Source organism: Ictidomys tridecemlineatus, chromosome 3, assembly GCF_052094955.1.
Source record: "Ictidomys tridecemlineatus isolate mIctTri1 chromosome 3, mIctTri1.hap1, whole genome shotgun sequence".
NCBI lineage: Eukaryota > Metazoa > Chordata > Mammalia > Rodentia > Sciuridae > Ictidomys > Ictidomys tridecemlineatus.
Window position 1 is genome coordinate 59793657 of NC_135479.1, and position 17513 is coordinate 59811169.

At 39.9% G+C, this 17513-nt stretch overlaps 1 long non-coding RNA gene across 4 annotated transcripts in view; it reads left to right on the forward strand.

Moving 5' to 3' along the window:
- The window catches only part of LOC144376181 (uncharacterized), a 50111-nt gene extending 32984 nt beyond the window's left edge, over window positions 1–17127 (forward strand). For all 4 annotated transcript variants that reach the window (XR_013436366.1, XR_013436367.1, XR_013436368.1 and 1 more), the window contains one exon: window positions 389–17127. This is a non-coding gene — a long non-coding RNA (uncharacterized LOC144376181). The remainder of the gene's footprint in view (window positions 1–388) is intronic.
- Window positions 17128–17513: the final 386 nt, after the last annotated feature.

Genomic DNA, 17513 nt, shown 5'->3' on the forward strand with positions numbered 1-17513 from the left:
GTTGCCAAACATGCTGTGCTAAGCATCTGTTAATGTGTACAGAGGTGGGACTTTCCCTGGGAGAAGCATTTCTTATATGCCATGGAGTTTTAGGGAAAAATGGAGTCTGGTCATTGCCCATATAGCCTGGCCCATAACATTCCACCCTTTTCTAGAAACAACCAAACTTTTGATTCATCTTTTAAATTAGGTAAGAGATTGTAATGGCCAAGCATATACATTAACTTGACTGATGAAATATGTTGTCTTAGCTGCTTGGATCTTATAACATAATCCAAGCAAGAGAAAAAACATGATTAACATTTTTTTGGACCCAAACTGACGTCCATTTTGTCTTTTAACCAAATTACTTATTTATACTGACTGCAATTTTTCCTTTTAATTTTAGGGACCTCCTACTGCTGTAAGGAAAAGAGCGATGACTGCACTTGCTGCTTTGACCTGAGAGGGGGTGATGTGCAGTGGGGCCAGCAGTTTGGTGCCCCTTTTTCAAGGGGTCCATGGTAAAAATCTGGTTTACCTGTGGATGGGTGCTTCTATGAGAGAAACAAAAAGACATGAGTACTGAAATAAGATTAATACAAAATAGCAGTTGTAGCATCTGGAACCTGTCAATAAATATCATGAAGATGATAGAAACAATAATCTCTCACCAAGAGGTGTAAGAATTGAGAAGTTGTCACCATAACACAGCCTCACAAAGTCTAGGAAGCCTTTATTTGGGAATGTAAATCTTTAACATTGTCAGGAATTATCAGGAATGTAAGCACAACATTTAATTAAGCTTCTTAATGTCATCTGATTTTTGTAAAATGTCTTTTTATTGACATGGTTTCTGTGTCAGTAGATATCCCTTTATCTTTGTTACTTAGGGCTGGATAATTATACTAGCAAATGCTGATTAAGTCTACCTGTGTAGGAGGTTAGGAAGAACTGTAGGCCTTAAACTGACTAAAAACTTCTGGCTCTGGCAGTTTCTCTTGATAGTTATCAGGCTTTCTTGCCTAAGAATCACTCTTTTGTTGCCTTAAGTTTTACTTATTGTTGGGGGCTAACACAAGTGTACATCTTAAGTTACATTAAAATAACTATTATTTCTTAAATACCCAGGAATGGCTGTGCTTTGGTTTTAACTCTTTTTGCTGGATCAAGCTGGTCAACTGACCTTGCTCCTATCTATTGTTAAGAGACAGCTGAGTTCCCTTGGGGAACACTCTTGGGGAACTTCTGAGTAGACTTTTAGCTCTGCTAGTGCCACCTGTGATATGCTGGGTCATAGTCTTACTGACCATTTGGTGTCCTTTGGAAGCATCAGGGATATTTTCCCTTTCCAATGAGCCTTTTCTTTTGCAGCATGTGTACTGATTGGCTTTCCCTTCTCCAGTGGTCTCATTAATCTCCGTGATCCAGAGGTTATGTGGCCTGGGATTGCAAAGCTCTTCTCCTTTTACCTGGGTTCAGGCTGACTCAGAGGGCAAGAGCCAAATATTGGTTTTCTTGGCCCCTTTATTTTAATCTTAATTTTTAAGCCTTGGCCTTAAACACCCAGAAAGTCAGTCTTATCAACTTAAAGCAAGAGTACTGGGCTTTAACTTTAATGTTTATGACTTTATAGTTAATTTTAATCCCCTTTAATTACTGTCTATAGATGATGGCTTAATATCTCAAATAAGCTTAGGTTGTGTGTTCTTAAAGCAGTACCTCTGCAAAACATTAACAGGCAACAGTTATAAGGAAAATACAGAGTGAAATTACAAGAGTAAAAACATAGTTTGTACATAATTTTGAAACTTTACTGAGTTCTACATTATATCCCCTGTTTGAGATCACAGTAATCTTTACAATAATATCAATCTTTTGAATACAACTTTAAATGAACTGAAATCTGGCCTAATTTGGAGCCATTTTAACATGTAGTAAGATGGGAGGCAGAGCCTTAGTTAAGGTGGGACTCTTCACAAATCTTAGGTAAAGTATTCTAGTTCTGAAGTTGATGTTTTATCCTTTTTTAGATATCATTTTATAAAGTTAACATATATTGTTTCCTGAGTTTATATGAATATTAGCTAACACAATATGATGTTACATCTAAAACATAAATCAAAGAAAGGCTAAATAAATAAATCCCCAATAAAATTTGTTATCCTTATAAGTCTAAAATTACCATTACAGACAACTATAGTTTGGAGAATACCAGCTTGATAAAATGCTCCTTTAAATTTTTTACTTTAAAGACTTGTATATCTGATAGATAAAAACACATTTAATATGTAGAGAAGAGCAATAGTACCCTAATTACATTGATGTTTTCTTATTAACCAAGTCTAGCCTTTAAAGAAACAACTAGACTCTGTAACATAGTACAATACTCTAAAATAATAGTTGCTGTTTGGTTAAACAGTTGCACAAACCTTAATTTCTTTAAGACTAGTTGCTCTAGAGAATAAAACTTAACAGACACAATGTAAAGAGTAAATTGATGTTTCACGAAATCCTTATCATTTTAACATATAGATCAAACATTGGTAGTTGTACTTTAATATTTAACCTTAGGGAAAAATCTTGAATAGCTTTAACTGTTTGTGTTACTTATATATATATAACCAACTTAGTTACACAAATCTTTTAAAATTTATCCTGCATTTATATAGACCTTTTTATTACTTAATTAGATCCTCTTGTTGTTTACATAGATGTAATTTTATTTTACCACATAAAGACTTTTTTACCTAGAATTTTTTTCTCCTTTTACTAAATATATTTTTTTATTTAGAAGATTTAAAATATTTTTTACATCTATTGACCCATCTTTTTGTTTTTACTCTGAAATAACCCTTACAAATTTTTGAATCTAGTTAAACTACTTCATTTTAATAAGATGAAATACTTTGTTATTTATAGTACCTTAATTGAAATGCAGTTGAAACCTTGGACCTCTTGTATATAGAATTATAGCTGTTGGGACTTTGAACTCTTAGTAACCTTGTTTATAGTGATGACACAAAGTAATCTTATACTCCTTTTTAAATTTTCCAATTTATGAAAACACCAATAATGCTTAAGTATATTACCTTATGAAATTTAAGGAGTTAAAGCATGCTTGATGCTATATTTAACTGCCGCAGTCTGGCGGGGCACAAAATCACAAGCCACCACACACCTTGTACATTCAAACAGCAACTCTTTATTCTCAAACTGTCACCGGCACTCTACACACATGTTCTGGGGAAAATTCACACTTCCACTGGGCTCTGCATCCCCAAATACTCTCTGAATCCCGGGAGAACTCAATGGGAACTCAAGGAATGGGCAGGCGCCTGAGGCAGCAGGATAGGCCCTATTCCCAGCAGGGTCCACCTTAAACCTGGAACTGCCCTAAAACCAAGGAGCGGGATACTCCCTATTCCCAGCAGGATACACCCTAAACCTGGACTCACCCTAATCCAGCAGGATCCTCCCTAAACCCGGATCCACCCTGGTCCTTGAGCAGGGTCACCTTTCTCAAAACATTAATGCAATGTCACTGCAAATGACCTGGGTCCAAGGCAAGCCCATTTCCACAATGGACAGTCCTTCCTCTAAGCAACATAGGGTAGGCTGACAAGGAAATTGCCATGCGTCATTCCTACTTAGCTATGGCTCTCAGCATTTAACAGTTAGCATTTTAACTTTGTAACCCACTTAGATGTCTCTAGCAAACACATTTATGATTAATTATATTTTAAATCTAATTTACTTATTTTTAAAAACCAAGCTGTCAAGTACATTGAACAGTATCACTTTTTTTTTGTTCAAGAAAAACCCTAGAAACAATGGATATTAGGCATATTTTATCAACAACTATTTGACCATGTAGAAACAAAACTGTGTATTAGTAACTTCAAAGACATTTGTACTTTTTTTGTTTACCCAATTTAAATTAAACCTTTAAATCTCATGAACAAAAGGTATTTGTATCTATTTTTTATTTTAATTTATGAGCTCATATGCCAATTTTGGTACCAAACATATGTAGTCATGTCAATATACGTAGACTGACAATCACCAGTGTACATAAAACACTTTGACAAATAAAGATCTTTCAGCTTATCTTGAAACCTATTAAATTGAGAGCTGTTAGGTCAGTGGTGGTGACTTAGAACAAAGCAGCCCACACGGGAAAGAAACATCAATCAGGCGCCCATGGAAATGCCTGTCAATCAGTGGGATCTGCTGACTAACACTTGTCAATTAGCAGAACCCCTTGGCCAATCCTGGAGTTCAGCCAACTTCCCTGACCAACTCCAATGGGACAAGGGACTCTAAACACCTTTTCCTGTCCCAAGCCCTTCCCTTCCTGCTGTAAGCCCCATAAACGTCCAGTCCGGTCAAGCTTCCATGCGGTTCCTCCTCAGATCCTTCTCTACGCCACTCTGTTGGTCGGATCGAGTTCCGCTCCGAGTGATATCTCAAAGCCTAGTTGGGTGGCCTTTTAAAATCTGCCTCCTTTGGTTGCTGCTCACCTCGCCTGATCTTACAAGAGCTATCCCTTGTAAATTAGCCTCTGAACAAAGCAGAATGTAAAAACACCTTTATAGTTAGATAAAATAGATCTAATCAGAAAAACATTAACCTAGGCATGCCTGATCTGAATCATGAGCTCAAAAAATACAAAATTGTAAAGGCCTTCCTGGTCTCTATCCTGATGCAGACCCACTCATCAGAGGTGAAAAGAATTAAGCGGGTATAGTCAAGGAATCTCTCAAAGAGGTAGCAAGGGAGCCTGCTTCCACTGGTCTTCTTGGGAGAGACCCCACAGGTTGGGGTCCTGTTCTAAGCCAGTTTTTCTAGTCTCTTGGATAGCAGCCACCAAAATCTTAGCCTGAAAAACATTTATCAGCTGGACTGACATGGTAAAAACTTTGGGTCACCTCCAATAGTTGGAAGTTATTCGTGCATACCTGCAATTTTTGTGAATATCTAGGGCTGACTGATAAAAGCCAAATATCCTAGACAAAATGATGTTTACATCTTAGAAATGCTAATCCTATAAAACTCTCTAGTTCTAATCTGCCCTCTGCAGGAAATGACATTGTCTACTCTGCTAATCACTTGCCCAGTTCCTAAAGGAAGGCAATCTCTAGAATGATTTTATTACCTTCAGCTTTTACTTTTAACACCTGTTGGCAGCCATTTACATTTCAATGCAAGCTTTAGTTAGCACAGTTAAAAACCTTTTAAACCATTTTCTTTTTCTCCAGGTAGGTATCAGGCCAGGTTTCATTAGGTTTCCCATGACAAGGCTAACAACTAAAACAATAGGCAGAAATAAAAGGAAGGTGAGAGACAAGAATTCAACTAGGCACTGAGTGTGACTGTGGCTGTCTTGTCTCGCTAGGGCAAACAGTTGGAAAAAAAATTGAAATGAAGATTAACAAACAAAAGGGGACAAACAACAACAAATAACAAATAGGACAAGACAAAAACACAAGACAGACACTCTCTTCTCCATGTAATCCCAGCCTCCAGATCATGTCATGGTCCATTTATTAGAGCTTTGCTGGGTTTTGACTGAGGCCTCACTCAAGGTCATTTGATACACCATTGGGCTTTACAATCAAGCACTTGAAACACTTCAACAAAAGTTTTACAATCAAGCGCTCATTCTATATACCCCCTGAGGAGAGCCCCTGATATACTTTAGAAGATTTAATATTTAATATCAGGCACTCAGAACCTCTTGATTTACTATCAAGTCAAATGGAAAGAGCAAATGAGGTACCTCCCAACACATGCAGTTCTGTCCTCCTTCAAAGCCTCTGGATTTACAGATGTGCAAAACACCAGTGCTTTCATGGACATGCTGAAATCACAGGAGGTCCAGACCCTCCTAAAGCACAGAGCTCCCAAAACTAGAGGGAGGATGCCTCTCTCTGCTTCTTAGGATTCAGGATTCCTGCATGCCTGAGAGCCACAGCCTTGACTCTGGTGATCATCTTGCTGGGGACTCCAAAATGTTAAGGCAAGATTGCAATAAATCACCAAGTTGATCTTAAAGCAGGAGACAGAAATTTTATTTACCAGTTGGTGGTCTGGATCCACCAGCTGGTGTGCCAAGGGAAAAGGGGTAGGTGATGTTGGTTAAAGGGTATAAAGTTTATACATGATGGAGAATTTCTAAAGATCTAATGAATAACATGGTGAATACAGTTAATAATATGGGATGTTTAAAATTTGCTAAGGGGATAGATCTTGGGAACTGTCAACACAAACACACACACACACACCCATACACTCAGAAGAAAATGATGACTGAGTTGATAAGTTCAATAATTTGTGCTGATCATTTTACAGTGTATCCAAACATCATGTTTTGTACATTAATGTGTACAAATTAAATTTCAGTTATACCTCAACAACAGTGTTAACAAAAACAGTAACCAAGAATCTGTATGGTGTGGGCACCAGTACTGAAGGATGGAACAAGGTCAGCCATTCTCAGGGGATGCACCCAAAGAGCTATTCAGCTGGAGCACAGTGCTTTCTCACTGCTGAGAAGCAACCTGGCTCTTTAGGAGGTCTTGGGGATTGTTTCCAGGGAATGTCACCACTCCTAGATCAAAAAGCACTCCAAAAAGCACTCCAGTGGATTGTGCAACAGAAACTACACCATTGTTCCTCACAAAGCTCCTGTCATCAACATGGAAGGTTTCTGTGTCAGATGTTCCAAGCTTTATTTTGTTAAATACATAGGAGTATTGTGACTTTATCTTGCTTTGGGTTAATTCCAGTTTGATTCTAGAGAAGGATATTTTTCACATTTGCATATTACTAGATGCAAATGTGAAAAATAAAACAACCCTTTTCGAATCCTGTATGTTTTTCATGGGGGCAGATTCCATAGAGTCTTAAAGCAGGATTTCTGAAATACTTTAGAAGAACATATCCACATGCTATGTTGGTGGGCTGCACATCAGGAAAGAAAGAAAAAGTGTCATTAACCCATAGCTCATGAGGCTACTCCAGAGCAGTAATCTGAACACACATGTATGAAAAATTATGTTTATGGATTGGAAGGGCCTTTAGAATTACCTGCATTAGGAGCTGAGAGGTTCTGCCTGGTCAGAACAATATGTGTCACCTGGTGTTGCAATGAGTATTCTCCTGGATCTTGTTTTTGTCCCACTTCTTCTACTTTTCACTTATGCTGTATTACAGTTGCTGTCAAACGGATTAGCAGTCACTAGCTTGTCAAGGGATTTGGATTTGGTGGAGGAACATACTCAGACAATGGAGGAACAGGTCCCTATGTATTTGTCTTGTATTTTTTCTTAAGTAGGCTTCCGAGTGGTACAACTGGTCCTCCTAACCCCTCCAGTCCACTGCTGCCATCTCAAACTCTCTTCAGAGAAATGGGATCCTTCTCCTGTTCTTCTGGCACTACAGAACACCAGGCATGACTTCCACCACCCACTCCAGGCTGCGGGGATCAGTCTCTTTGCTGTGAAAAGTATCGAATTCTTCCTTGCTGGTGTGCTGAAGCTGTGAGGTGCAGCTTATGGTGGCAGGTAGTGGGCCCTGATCACCTAAGTCTTGGAGTGAGCAAAAGATTTAAACATGTACTTAACAAAAGAGACAGAAATTACCATAAATTACATGAAAAATATTGAAAGCCATCATCAGGGAAATGCAAATTAAAGCCACCGTGAAGCACTACTATACACATTAGAAATGCTAAAAATTCTAAGATGCTGATACCATGTCAAGACTTAAGAGGGCTGGAGATGTGGCTCAAGCAGTAGCGCGCTCGCCTGGCATGCGTGTGGCTTGGGTTCGATCCTCAGCATCACATACCAACAAAGATGTTGTGTCCGCCAAGAATTAAAAAATAAATATTAAAAATTCTCTAAAAAAAAGACTTAAGAGTAATTGGAAAATTTATGTTTTTCTGTTGATTTGCAAAATGGTATAGATACTTTAACAACTTGGCAGTGTCTTATAAAGTTATACATGTTTTCTATATGAACCAACAGTTCCAAACCCTGAAATTTATGCAGTATGAAAGTAAAGGTCTACATTCATAGAAGAGTCATTCATAATAACCTCAAACTGAAAATAATTGAAATTTCTACCAATGGGTGAATATATTATGGTGTTATTGTGATGGGAGGCTACTTAGCAATAAAAGAGAATGAAATACTGACATACACTCCAGGAATTAATCCCAAACTGGTGTCTGAAAGAAGGTAGAATCAGGAAATAAAACCTGTATAATTCCATTTGTATGAAAGCCTAGAGAAGAAAATCCTGATCTATATTGTCAAGGGTGAGATTTCTGGTTCCTTAGAGACAGAATTGGCAGAATTGTCTGAGAAAGGAGAGGAAATGGTTGTGGGTGATAAAAATGTTCTAAGTTTCTGGGTTTTGGTGTTGGTAATATAGGTGTATAAATTTGCCAAACCTTACCAAAATATGAGGTTAAACTGGTACAACTTGTGATTAGATATAAACTATTTCTTAATAAAGGAGATAAGAACAATTGTGTTCAGCTAAATACATACTTATGAAGAAATTACAGTTTTAAATATAAATGTTAGCAAAAAAGAAATGTTGAAATCTATGATTGTTATAATCTATGATTATCTGTGATTTCATTCCAAGAAGCTAAAAAAAGAAGCATGAATCATATCCAAATAAAAGAAAACAAAAGAACATAAGAAAAAGAAACTAGCTGTATAATACATCAGAAATGATATTGGCAGAGATTAATAAAATATTAAGTCCCCAAAAGCTTAAACTCACAAAAAAGAGTATGCAAATATTACCCAAATATTACCAGTAGGAGAATTGTAAAGGAGAACATTACTCAAATCAAACAAATATTAGAACTATAATAATAAAATATCATGAACTATTTAAAGCCCCAAATTATATGATCTGATAAAATATGGAGAAATTACAAACAGATAAGCAAAAAACTTACACAAGGATTGAAAATTTCAGTAGTCATATGTAGTCAAAAAATAATTGAATTCATAAGTTAAAATTTTCCTACAAAGAAAACTCCTGGCTCATTTATGTCACCTATAATACCAATAAAATCAATCTTACATAAACTTTTACAGAGAATCAAAACCAAACACAAAATAAGAGGGAAAAAAAAGCAAACAAAATGAAATAATTCTCAATTCATTTTATGAGTCCATCATAATCTGAAAAAAAGTCTGCCAAAGCTATTACACTAAAGGAAACAGTATTGAAACATCACATGGTACCCCACAGAGATGTAGAAATTTAATGCTCCAGTTAAATTTGAAAATTCTAAAAAAAAAAGGGAAACATACAAGACAATATGGAGAGACATAAAATCCTACAAAAGTTTAAAATTTGACAAATCTTAAAGTGTATTAAAAATATAATATATTAAACATATAATGTCTGAGTGGAATCTAATTCAAGAATACAAAGTTGCTTTAACATCTCAAAATAAGTCCACATAGCTGGTCATGGTGGTGTATGCCTGTTAATCCCAGCCACTTGAGTGGTGGAGGCAGGGGGATTGAAAGCTGGAGGCCAGCCTCAGCTATGTTAAAGAAACCCTGACTCAATGTTTAAAAAAGGGCTAGGGTTGTAGCTCAGTGGTAGAGTGCCCCTGTGTCCAATTCCAGTAATGCAAAATTAAGTGCACATAGACAAACTTTGAGGGTATTATGTTAAGTAAAATATCACAAAAAATACAAATAGTGTCTGATTCTCCTTATATTAGGTAGCTAAAGTATTCAAATTTGTAAAGAGAAAAAGTAGAATAGTTATCTTCAGGGGCTGTGAAGTGGGGAGGAGATGGTGAATTGTTGTTTAAGGAGTGATGATGGGTTTGGCCTTTCAAGATGAAAAGAGTTCGGGGCATGGATAGTAGTGGTTAATACACAACAATATAAATGTCATTAAAAGCACTGACTTATATAAAAATAACAGTTAAGTGGCAAAATTTAATGTTATATGCATTTCACCATAATTTAAGAAAATTCTAAAAATCAATGCATAGAATTCAATAGAATGATTCTTCTCATTCTATTGAATGAAAAGAATCATTCTTAGCATTTCAAAACAAGTATTTAATGAAATTCAGCAAGTGTCCATGATAATAAACTTCAGAAAATTAGGATTTGAAGGAATTTCCCTAATGTCATAGACATTATCTAAAATTTAACTTATCTCATACAATGATAAAATGATTCATTTTCTCTTAGATTTGAAGAAAAAAATGCAAAAATGTCTACTATCTGTACTTCTGGAGATCCTAGCCAGTGCAATGAAGAAAAAAGTGGTATAAAGATTATAATGAATAGGCTATCTAAAACTGAAATATAAAAAGACAAAAAGAGTGAACAAACTATTATAATTTAGACATGAATTTAGCAAGGTAACTGGTTATAAGGCTGGCTTTTTAAAAAACATGTACATGTATGTACAAAATATATTATGTATATTTTAGCAACAATCGGAAGATGAAATTTTTAAAAATACTCTTTAAAATATCAAAAACATCAATAAAGGCTAACTAAAAAAACTACAACTGAAAATATAGCAAAACTCCTGAAATTGAAACAAAAGCTAAAGCAAAACTTAGTGATATTAAAATATCTACAATAAATAATTGTTGGACTCCATGCAGAATAGTTCTTCTTAAAGAGAGTTTGGGAGAGAGCCTTTGCTGGTCAAATTCCTTAGGGGTGCTGATGTGGCCAGGTACTGGGGAGCCTCCAGGGGTAAGCAGTGCCAGCAGTCTTTTCCTACATGGGGTTTAGATCATTGAGAAGGGGGAAGTTTTGTTTAGCATCTGATAGAGCTGAGGGTCTGAATCATGTCTTACTTGATTTGAGTCTAGATAGGGGTTAATGGCCTGGTTTGGTTTCCCAACAGGTGGGGCCTGAAACCTTGGGACAGTCTTGAATCCCCAATATTCTCATATTGTTATTTTTACTGTCCAGTATGTCTTCGTACATTCTTAATAGGGAAAACCCTTTTCTGCCAGGTGACACTTGCTTGGCACTGCAGGGTAAATAGAGGTACCAGGCACAGTGGCAATTCTGTCATCCCTTTTATATCTGGAGAAGCAGAACCTGGGGGACTAGGAACAGGTGGGGGAACACATCCCTCAGGAGGAGTGGAGCATAGCAGGGAGGGCATGGTGGTCCTGTTGCATAGGTTTTTTCCTCATGGATGCACAAACCACGAGGGAATGGTTCAATGCATGTATCCATTCTGTTGCTCCCTGAGGGAGAGATGAATTTCTGAGAGGTTCATAGTGGGAAAGAGCTGTGACTCATTGTCTCAGGATTCAGTTAAGACATAAGCCACTACAAAAAGCAGCATATTCCCCTAGTAAGTTTACCACACTAGAGTCCAATGCTAGAGCTGTCAATTTAGTCTTTGGGGCTGTTGCCAGTCAGACCTATGGATAACAGAAAGGCAACTAATGTCATTAGTCCTAATCCAGCAATGTGACATTGTGACTATGGCCCCCACTCATCCCCCACTGAATTCCTGAAGCTTCCAGGGTGGTTTGGCCAGTCAGCCTTCAGATTTGTGACTGAGGCAGGGCTTTGATTTCCTTGGGTCCTGTGAGTTGGCAAATTAACGTCTGGGGTGGCCTCTGGAGTGTGGGTCTGAGTGGGTTTCGGGGTTGGCCTCAGATGTGCAGGTGGTGGATTTCTCAATATCTACTTCCTTTTAAACTGGAGAGTGTTGTATCCACGGGCCTATTCCTGTAAGTTTAATGGCAGTGGGAGAGGTTAATGTGACAATATGGGGTCCCCACAGGTGGCTAGAAGTGGCGGCTCCTTCCAGTTTTATCCGTACAGAGTCTCTGGGCTGGTGTGGGTGCAGTTGATGTTGGAGTGAGAGGGAAGCCTTCTCCTGAACATCTCTAGATGTCTGGTGGAGAGTGTTTTGAACATGAAGTGGTTCTGTATTTTATTGAATGCTTTTTCTGCATCTGTTGAGATGATCATATGATTCTTATCTTTAAGTCTATTGATGTGATGAATTTATTGATTTCTGTTTGTTGAACCAACTTTGCATCCCTGGGATGAACACCAGTTGATCATGGTGATCACTGGTGCCTGACCTTACAGCTGGTACAGAAAACTCACAGGGAGGGACTTAAACCCTTCATAGACCGTTTACTTGCCTAGGGACTCCTCATCCCTATTGACTCTCCCTGCAAACTCCCATATTGCCAGTCCGCAAACCCTCAAGAGCTTATAGCTTAATCCAGGATATCTGCCTAATTAATGAGGCAGTTATTCCCATCCACTGGATGGTTCCCAATCCTTACACTCTTCTTTCTCATATTCCCCATTCGATCACTCACTTTACTGACCTGGATCTTAAAGGTGCCTTCTTTATAGTGTCTCTCCATCCTGACCCTTATTACCTCTTCACATGGGAATACCTTACATCCTTTAGGTCTCAACAGCTGACATGGACAGTCCTACCCCAAGGCTTCAGGGACAGTCCCTACCTCTTTGAACAAGCCTTGGCACAGGATCTAACTGCTCGTGACTTGGGGGATTGCACTCTCTTGTAGTATGTGGATGACTTTCTCCTATATAGTTCATCCCTCAAGACTTCCCAGACTCAAAGTGTTCAGCTTCTCAATTTCCTGGGGGTTCTGGGGCTATCAGGTCTCTCCAGCCAGGGCCCAGCTTACTACCCCTTCAGTCACCTATTTAGGTATACTCCTCACTCCAATCTCTAAAAGCCTGACAACAGACAGAATTCAAGCTCTCCGTGACTTATAGCCACCTGAAACTGCATTCTAAATCCTCTTCTTCCTGGGTCTGGCTAGGCTTTTTTAGGCATTGGGCCCCCAACTTTGCATTCCTTGCCAAGTCCTTATACCAGGAAGCTAAGGAGACCCCTTACGGGCTCCTCACCTCCCCTAACCTACTAGCCAACTCCTTTTACAAGTTCAGGGATGCTCTTAAATCTTCTCCCACTCTCTGTCCTCCTAACCCTAACCATCCTTTCCACCTCTTTACGGATGAAAGACAAGGTAACCATCCTTTCCACTGGCCTCCTTGCTCAACCAACTGGGCCCTCCTATAAGCAGCTGGCACACCTCTCCAAGCAGCTTGATTCTGTGGTTCGTGGATGGCTACCATGTCTCTGAGCACTGGAAGCAGCAGCAGAACTAACTAAGGAAGCCCTAAAACTTACCTTGGTCCAACCAGTAACTGTATTCTCTACCCATTGACTACAAGACCTCTTAAATAATGAATCTCTTCCCCTTCTGAGCCCTTTAAGAATTCAACAATTCCACCTTCTCTTTATGGAAAATTCCACTATTACCACCCGTTCTTTTTCTTCCCTCAATCCTGCCACACTCCTCCCACTATCCTCACCCACTTCGAGTGCTAACCATTCCTGTCCACAGGTGCTGGAGGCCCTGTGATCACCCTGCGAGGACCTCTTTGATTACTCACTTCCCTCACCTGACTTAACCATTTTTGTGGATGGCAATTCAGTGATGGATTGTGACAGACCCTGTAGAGCTGCATATGTGGTAGTCACCATTGCCTCAGTTCTAGAAGCCAGCTGCCTTCCTGAAGGAACCACCTCCAGAAGGCTGAAGTTTTTGTGCTTATCAGAGCTCTCACTCTATCCAAAGACAAACAGGTTAACATCCACATAGACTCCAAATATACCTTCCTAATTGCTCATTCATATTTGACTATTTGGAAGGAATTTGGATTCTTGACCAGAAAAGGATCATCAGTGGTCAATGCCTCTCTGATTTCCAAACTCTTAGAGGCACTACAACTGCCATCACGAGTGGCCATCATACACAGCAGATGACATCAAAATTCCTCTGACCATATAGCTATGGGCAACAACAAAGCAGACTAGCATAAGAACGAATGGCAAAATTCTCAGCAGCCCCTATCCTATTTCTATCCACCACAGTTAAACCTAACTATTCCCCACAGGAACGATGGGACCTAGTGACCCAAGATGACCATTTCGGGGATGATGACTGGATCTTCCTGAGGGATCAAATTGCCCTCCCCAAACAGCAAGCTTACAGTTTATTGATGGACATTCATAAATATCTTTATATAGGCCCCAAACTACTTTTTCAGTTTTTACAACCCCTCTTTTACTTCCCAGGAATGAGAACTATTCTCCAGCAGGTCCACGCCACTTGTTCTGTCTGCTCTACAGTATTCCCACAAGAGGGCATGCATCAGATGAGTGGCCACCAGCCAGCTGAAGACTAGAAGATGGGATTCACTCACATGCCTGGCACAAAAAGCTTTACTACCTACTTACTTTGGCTGATACTTTTTCAGGTTGGAAAGAAGCCTTCCGTACCGCCAGGGAAACTGCTGACACCAGTTGTCGCCATCCTCATTGAGCAGATCATTCCCAGGTTTGGACTTCCCACCTCCATTTAGTCAGAAAACAGTTCCGGTCTTTACTTCTCAGGTTGTTCAACTAGTCTCCAAAGGCCTCAACATCACTTGGAGCTCCACATCCCCTACCGACCCCAATCCTTGGGTAAATTGAGAGGGCTAACGGTATTCTCAAGGATCATTTCACTTAACGTGCTGTTGAACTCAGGCTGTCCTGGCCCAATCTCCTGCCATTGGCACTCACCTGAATTCAGGCACCCCCTGGAACTCCCTCAGGCATTAGCCCCTGTGAGCTACTCTGTGGGCACCTTTCTTAATCAACCAAAGCTTTCCAATCACTCCTCCTCCCCTTGTGTCCTTTCTGCCCTATCTCACACTTCCACACAAACTCCTAAGGGAGAGTCCAGAGACCGGTGCTTTCTTGTGTCATCCGTTGCCTCAATCCCAGCACAACCACAAACCGAATTGGATCCTCTTCAACTGGGTGACACATCCTTACTTTAGGAACTGCATCCTCAATTGTTGGAACCTCACAGGATGGACACCATACAGTCATACTTACTACCCCAACAATGGCCAAGCTCTTGGGCCACTCCCCTTGGTACCATGTCTCCCACCTTAAAAAGGTGCCTGTTCCAAATGTCCAGTCCTGGACTTTCACCACACTGGGGCTCACCAAACTCAAGATTACTAGCCAACCCTCTTTTTCTTTTATTAATTATTAATTTCTCTCAAGCTTCTCTTCCAACTCACAGATGGCGCTTCTATATCCAAGTGACATCGCACGAAGATGGCACCACTGACTCTCAGTTTATGGATCAAGGTGATTGCCCTTCCACTGGCTGCAATTGAGCAGTCACCATTACCATTACTGGATTCAACCAAGCCACCTCTCCCACCTGTGTTCAGCAATGCTATGCTTCATATCAGACCAAACTGAGGAATCTTTTAAATGCTGGCCTAACACCTATGGCAGGTGCCCTTACAGTTCATGGAAGAAATGCTTTTTAGACAAACCTTGCTATGAGAAACGCATATACACCAAATTAACTATTTGGGGCCGATGGGACCCAAAATGGGCTTCTGGTGTTGATGATAAATTTTATTTTTGGGGTTTTGCCAAACTCCCCTCAGCCTCTATGAGAATCTGAAGAACTTATGTACAAGTGTTCCCTCAAATTCTCATAACCATCCAGCAGCAAGAGAAAGAACTCCAACACCAGCTGGATGCCCTGCCCATGGTAAAGCTGACCCTTTCTCATGGATGGCCCTAATACGTCAGGGCCTTCAGCTTCTCAATTTATCCAAAGTTAGTAACATATCAGACTGTTTCCTTTGTGCAGGTTTGGATTGTACTCCTTTAATTGCAGTTCTCATTGACCTTCTTCTCAATACCTCAACCATACTCCAAGGGCCGTCCTCTCCATCCTTTGAGGAAGTGCCTCTTTTTTTGTAACTCATCAGGGAATTTCCCCTGCTGCTACACTGCCTCTGGCTCAGCACTATTCAAAACTCTTCCTCAACCTTTGCGCCCTGGGGTTCTTTTTCTGGTGCAATGGTTCCCTATCAAAAAATCTAAGCCTCAGCATGCTGTTCACTTTTTGTGTTCCTTCCACTTTGGTTCCTCAATGAACTCTGTACAGTGATGCTGAGTTAACATGGCTTATTACCACCTCCCTTTCCAGGGCAACACAGTTCATCTTTCTACCAGTAGTAGTTGGACTTTATCTGTCCTCCTCACTTGCTGCCTCCAGGCTGGGGGAAGGAGGACTTGGTTATACAGTAACTGCTACTCAGAAGCTTGAACAACAACTTCAGGAAGTGGTAGAGGCATCGGCTACCTCTGTCACTTCCCTACAAAGGCAAATAACATCTCTTGCCCAAGTTTCATCCGAGAACCTTCGAGTCCTAGATCTCCTGATGGCAGACAAAGGAGGAACCTCTCTGTTCCTGAAAGAAGAATGCTGCTACTATATCAATGAAACTGGATTCGTCAAAAAGAATGTTGACGCCCTCTGTCGTTTGGGCGAAAGACATAAAAAGCAACAATCAGATGCCCCTTGGCCAGGCTGGCTCATTATGTGGCTGCCCTCATTATGAGTCAGTCATTATGTGGCTGACTCACATTCTAACTCCTGTTAGTAATAGGACTTCTATTAATGATTGCTCCCTGCCTCCTCAGGTTCTCCCAAAAGTGCATGGGTGAAATTTCCAAAGTGACTTACAACCAGATGCTCCTATACCCCTATAGTCGCCTCCCTACTGCACCGGACACCGGAGCTATCCCATTCCCCCAGGACCCCTAGCCAGCAGGAAATAGTCAGATGGAATTCAGACCCTATATCTCATCAAAAAGGCCAGGATGCTAGGTTGGTTTGAGGTGGCTAAGGGAACAAAGCACCAGGCAATCTGCCTGTAGGAAAGAACAACCCATTAGGTGCTGACAGACAAGCAGTGATGGTGCCTCCTAACCACCTGTCAATCATTGGGGTCTCCTGACTAATCCTGGAAGGACATGGATCTCAGCAAGATCCCCCCGACCAAACCCAGGAGGACAAGGGACTCTAAAAACCTCCCTTTCCTGCCCCAACCCCTCCCTTCCTGCCCTAAGCCTAGTAAGATTCCAATCTGGCTGAGCCTGGGCAAGATTCTCCTGGACCTGCTCTGTTGGATTGGAGGGTCTTGTCCGGGAGTGAATCTCAATAAAGCCTTGTTTAGCTGCTTTTCATCTGTCTCCTTTGATCACTGGAGCCTGATCTTATAGTTTCAGCTCTTCTCCATTCAGTGTGGTGTTGTTTTGCATTTTTCATCCATTGCCTTTATTTGGTTGAGGCACAGTTCTCCAATTTCTAATTATTGAGGGTTTTCATATAAAGGAATGTAAAATTTTACCCAATGATTTTTCTGTAATGATTTAAATGGAGCTGTGAGTTTTGTTTTTGATTTCTTTACTGCAGCATAACATCTTAGGTATTTACACAGCTTGAAACATGGATGAATCTCATTTGATAGTGGTGAATGATATCTTTGGTGTGCTATTGGATTAGGTTCAGTAGCATTTTGTAAATATATGCATCTGTGTTCATCAGGTATATTGGTCTGTAGTAGTTTTTT